Here is a 5,536-nt window from a genome sequence, read left to right on the forward strand (position 1 = left end):
AGTAACACTACCCTTTTATAAATAAGCATATGACCCTCTGTTCGAGGAAGACAAGGACGACGAAGGTGCTAGGTCAACAGTTTTTGGGATCTCGTATAATCTTGCATTTCCGGTAAGATTCGATCAACCTTAATGCGTTTAAATTATCGTTTCATTTTTAGGGATGGTTTTCCGGGTGGCAACCGATGCCATGGGATTTTGGAATAAAGTCCCGATGTATGTGCCGTGTTTAGGTTATTCAAAACATCCCGAGGAGCCACCTGGAACCCATGATTCACCTTGTATGTTTGGAGAAATATCTGATTGAATGTTTTTGGGCCACCGTCGCCAAGTGTGGCGGTGTCTCTTGTGTGTCCACATGAAGGGTTAATGTGACTGATAAATAGAAAAGACTTAGAGGAAGAGACAAAACGAAGCTTGGAAATCATTAATTATAATTGTGTGAGGATTCTTCTTGATTGTTTGGTTGAGTCTCAAGACAAATCAAGCTAGTTAATGTGTTTCTATACGTGAAATTGTTGGGTTAGTATATTGTGATTAAATCCCTTTCATCCTGAGTAAACCAAGATACTTTAAATCCATTAAGCATGAACTAGAGAAAAATCTATTAAAAATGGAAGTCGAAGGCCGTGAATTCAGAATAATCGGGTCAAATATATATATATATATATATATATATATATATATATATATGGAATCAATAAATAATCGACTAACAAAAATAATTCGACTCTAGTTAGTAAGCTAACTCTAGTTATTAGAGATAAAACTCCCCCTCAAAATGAGCCCGAAAAAATGTTATGAAGAGCCATCTTGGACATCAAACGATTAAGTTTGCAATGAGGTAGTGGTTTGGTAAACATGTTCGCCACTTGAAATTAAGTGCGGACAAGTAACTGACACTCAACAAACTTATCACGAATGAAGAGACAATCAACTTCAATATGTTTGGTTCGTTCATGGAATGTGGGATTGTTAGCTAGACGAACAAAAAAAAGTGTTATCATTGAACATCAATGCAGGAAGTTCATTTTGAATATTGAAATCTATCGAGAGTTGTCGTAACCAAATGAGTTCACATGTCGTGGAAGCCATAGCATGGTATTTGACTTCTATGGAAGATCGAGATACTACCAATTGTTTCTTGTAGTGTCAAGAGATTAATGCATCACCCAGAAAGACACAATAACCCATAATAGATCTTCTTGAATCAGAGCAAGTTGCCCAATCGGAATCGGAAAACGCTTTAAGTTGAACATGTCTAGCAATATCACAAAGCGCCTTAGGTTGCAATGACGAATTCGTTGAAAAGAATACACCTTAACCAAGATTTGTATTAAGATATCCTAGTAAATGAGTGGCAACTTGCATGTGAGGGACTCAAGCATTGTATGGAAAATGCTATATCGGGACAAGTTATTGTCAAGTATATAAGTCGTCTGATTAATTTGCGATACGACGAGGGTCATCTAAAATATCACCTTTTGTATTGGAAAAACGTATATGAGGATCCATAGGACAAACGTATATAAGGTGTAATGTCGCTGAGATAAGAAAATACATGATCATGATCTTGCAACCTCCAGCCCCAAAAAAATACTTCAAATTTCCCAACTATTTGAGCTTAAATCGATTACTAAGGCGGTCCTTTACATCGTCAATTATATGAATATAAGCTTTGGTGATAATAATATCGTCAACATATACAAGCAAGGCAACATACATCGATACATCGAACCTGATATGTAGCACCTGGTTCCTGGTATGTAAGATATATCTGAGTATTTTGTATTTTGGCCTTAGACTCGGCGAGTTGGAGGCCCGACTCGCCGAGTAGAGACGAGACTTGGGACGCGGTTAAGTTGGCGACTCGGCGAGTCTATATTATGGACTCGGCGAGTCCGCGCTGTCTGATGAAACCCTGATTTCCAAGGGTTTGCACCCTATTTAAACGACCATTTGCGCCCCAACTCCGCCCCCTTCACCCTCAGAAGCTCTCCATTCAGTATAACCCTTATTCTTGTGAGTTTGAGGCTTTTTAGTGTGTTTCCTTGAAGATTTTGGGAAGGAAGAGGAGTAGATCAAGAGAAAAGGAAGGAAGCCAAGCATCTTCGTGTTCTCTCAGTAATTTCTTGGAGGTATAACTCGTTTTCCCTCTATTTCTATGCTTATTACTCCATTAAAGTCCTTTTTGAACCATGTCCCAAGCTTGGTTGTGCATTGTTGGTTGATTCAAGTTGTTAGCCTTTAGATCTAGACCCTTTTTAGTCCCTGGAGCTTGGATCTACTGCCTTTATGGAGTCATATTGCACACAAGCCCTAGATCTACCCCTTTTGGTGCACTTTGAGCCTTAGAACCTTTATTGGTGATGATCTACACGTAAAGTTGGAAACTTTACGTGTAAACCAGGCCCTAGGAGCCCAGATCTGTGGATAGCATAAGCTGGATTCAAGCAAAATCGACCATATAGAGACTGCATGGTAACGACTCGGCGAGTCTGCTCGCGAGTCTCCGAGTTTGTCCCCTTTTCGTTGTGTCGAGTAGAGTAGTGAGTCACAAGGTGTGACTCAGTGAGTTGGAAGCCGAACTCATCCATGAAGGAACTCGGCGAGTCATTGCCCTGACTCGGCGAGTTCAAGGCAATCTCCTTAGATCAAGATCAGACTCGACGAGTTGTTCATACAACTCGGCAAGTCACAACATAAGTGTTCATCGAATGAAGATGAACTCGGCGAGTTGTTCATACAACTCGGCGAGTAGGATGAAGGACTTGAACATCAGTTTGGAAGGAGAACTCGTCGAGTCATCACCTAACTCGATGAGTAGAGACGGGATCCAGGTCAGTTGATTGGATAAGGACTCGGCGAGTCGGGGTGTAACGACCCGTCTCCAGTATATGGTTTCCATGTTATTTATTTAGGAGTTTTCAAGAGGGACTCAGCGAGTCTATAGCCCGACTCGTCGAGTAGAGACGGGATTTCGAGCAAGTGTAAGTCGGCGACTCGACGAGTCCATATTCGGGACTCGGCGAGTCCGCCTGCCAGGAAGAAACCCTAAATCCCCTGGTTTGCTCACTATTTAAGCTATGTTATGTGCCCCAAACTCGCCTCCTTCACCCTCAGAGAGCTTGTGAGAAACCCTAAACCATTCCTTGTATGATCTAAGTGTTTTTGGGTGGATTCTTGAAGGATTGAAGAAGAAAAAGAAGAAAGGACCAAAAAGAGGAAGTGTAGAGCAAAGATCCAAGGCCAAAGTCAGAGTTCATTGAGGTATATCTCGGAATTATCCTGTTTTGTGCTTAAAACCTCCATTAGAACACCTCTAAGGCTAGTTTAATGTATTTTCCAAGCTTTATAGTTGTATGGATGCCTTATTGGGTCGAGATATCCCTAGATCTGTTCATTTAGGAGTGTTAGAGCCCTGATCTAGTGCCTTTTCAAAGTTTCTTTGCTTGAGAACCCTAGATCTAGCCTTTATTATGCTTTTTGAGCCTCTTAATCCTCATGGGTGCATATGGGCACGTAAATATAGAACCTTTACGTGTTAATCGAGCTTAGGGAGCCCAGATCTATAAGTTTTATGCGCTGGATTCAAGCAGAATCGAGTTTGGAGTAGCTGCATGCATGCGACTCGGCGAGTCGAGTCACGAGTCCCCGATTTTTCCCCTTTTGAGTGATGCCGAGTGGGGACCAGTGAGTAGTAGAGTGGACTCAGTGAGCTGGAGGTCAGACTCAGTAATAGAGGGACTCGACGAGTTGTTCATACAACTCGGCGAGTCCAAGGCAATCTTCTTAGCTCAAGAACAACTCGTCGAGTTGTTCATACGACTCGGCGAGTCGGATGCAGATAGCCTGAGTTCTAGAATCGAAAGGGAACTCGTCGAGTTGATGCCATACTCGACGAGTAGCCGCGAGTAGGGTTGAGAAGTGAGAATAGAGACTCGGCGAGTTGGCGGCCCAACTTGGCGAGTCAGGTCAACTGTAGGTTGACTTTGACCTGGAGAGTTGACTTTGAACAGGGGTAAAAGAGTCATTTTACCCCAATTCAGTTATTAGTATTTGATTGAGTGTGTTTATGGAATTGTAGCCGGAGAGATACCGGAGCAGCAGCAGATAGCTTCCAGAGCCATACACTCAGCAGCTAGTTCACGAGGTGAGTTTCCTTCCAGTAGGAACGAGTCTAAGGCCACAATGCCGGCCCGTTTAGCTAGCAGTAGTTTCCGGATTTTGATCCGATGCAGTATTTAGTATGTTTGATGCCTTCGTGGCTCAGACAGGATTTATGTGTTATGTGTTCCGGGCTACGGCCCGATGCGGTATGCAGTATATGTGTGTTCATGCTAGTTGATATGTTTATGTTATGTGATGTTCAATTAGTTCCGGACTTTGGTCCGATGCAGGGGGGCAAGGCCACAGTTAGTCCGGACTTCGGTCCGATGCAGGGGACAAGGTCCCAGTTAGTTTCCGGACTTCGGTCCAATGCATGGGGCAAGGCCCCAGTTAGTCCGGACTTCGGTCCGATGCAGGGGACAAGGTCCCAGTCAGTTTCCGGACTTCGGTCCGATGCAGGGGGCAAGGCCCCAGTTAGTCCGGACTTCGGTCCGATGCAAGGGACAAGGTCCGAGTCAGTTTCCGGACTTCGGTCCGATGCAGGGGGCAAGGCTCCAGTTAGTCCGGACTTTGGTCCGATGCAGGGGACAAGGTCCCAGTCAGTTTCCGGACTTCGGTCCGATACAGGGGGCAAGGCCCCAGTTAGTCCGGACTTCGATACGATGCAGTGGGCAAGGCCCAGTATGTGCTTTATATGTTATTGTATGGTATGTGGTAGATTGGGGGAGCTCACTAAGCTTCGTGCTTACGGTTTTCAGTTTTGGTTTCAGGTACTCAGTTTTCAAAAGAGGAGCTCGGGAAGATTGCAGTGCACACACCATAGTCAGTTAGCCTGGGAATGTTTGACTCTGATAATGAGATTATGTTTTGAATTAATACTCGAAAAACTATGTTATGACTTATGATACAATTTTTATAAATATGGTTTTAGTAATGTTTTTAAAGAAATTTTTAGTCGTGATTTTTGGGTCGTTTCATGGGGAGCCAACTCGGCGAGTCAGGTCAACTGAAAGTTGACTTTGGCTTTGACTTTTAACTTGATCAAGGGTAAAATGGTCAATTTACCCGAGGGTCAATTAGCAGTGTTTGATTGAGTGTTTTGTGGGAATTATAGCCGGAGGATTTCCGGAGCAGCAGCAGCAGTCAGTCAATTCCCACGCAAACCAGCAGCTATTTCGAGGTGAGTTTCCTTCCAGTAGGAACGGGTCTAAGGCACCAAGGCCGACCCGTGTAGACGAGGTGTTAGCACTAGAGTGTGGGCCGATCCCGTATCTCTTGGTTTAGTTAAGTACGATATATGTGTCGGTATGATAAAGTTGTCTATACTTGTTGTCTGTGTGATACTTGTATATTATGAGTTAGCGGTTGAGTGTGGGCAAGGCCCGTATCTCTCCGAGAGTGAGTGTGGGCTAGGCCCGTACCTCCT

The 5,536-nt window shown here is 43.8% G+C and overlaps 1 long non-coding RNA gene across 2 annotated transcripts; it reads left to right on the plus strand.

Moving 5' to 3' along the window:
* On the plus strand, positions 1–5,071 carry LOC145090526 (uncharacterized). 2 transcript variants are annotated; one of them, XR_013701627.1, is made up of 3 exons: positions 8–1,762; positions 2,058–2,138; positions 4,881–5,071. It is a non-coding gene; the product is annotated as an uncharacterized LOC145090526 (long non-coding RNA). The 2 variants fall into 2 exon arrangements; XR_013701628.1 differs by lacking the exon at positions 2,058–2,138 and having other exon boundaries at positions 1–112.
* The last annotated feature ends 465 nt before the right edge of the window (positions 5,072–5,536 follow it).

Source organism: Lactuca serriola, chromosome 2 (assembly GCF_051521515.1).
Source record: "Lactuca serriola cultivar US96UC23 chromosome 2, Lser_US96UC23_V15, whole genome shotgun sequence".
NCBI classification, from domain to species: Eukaryota; Viridiplantae; Streptophyta; class Magnoliopsida; order Asterales; family Asteraceae; genus Lactuca; species Lactuca serriola.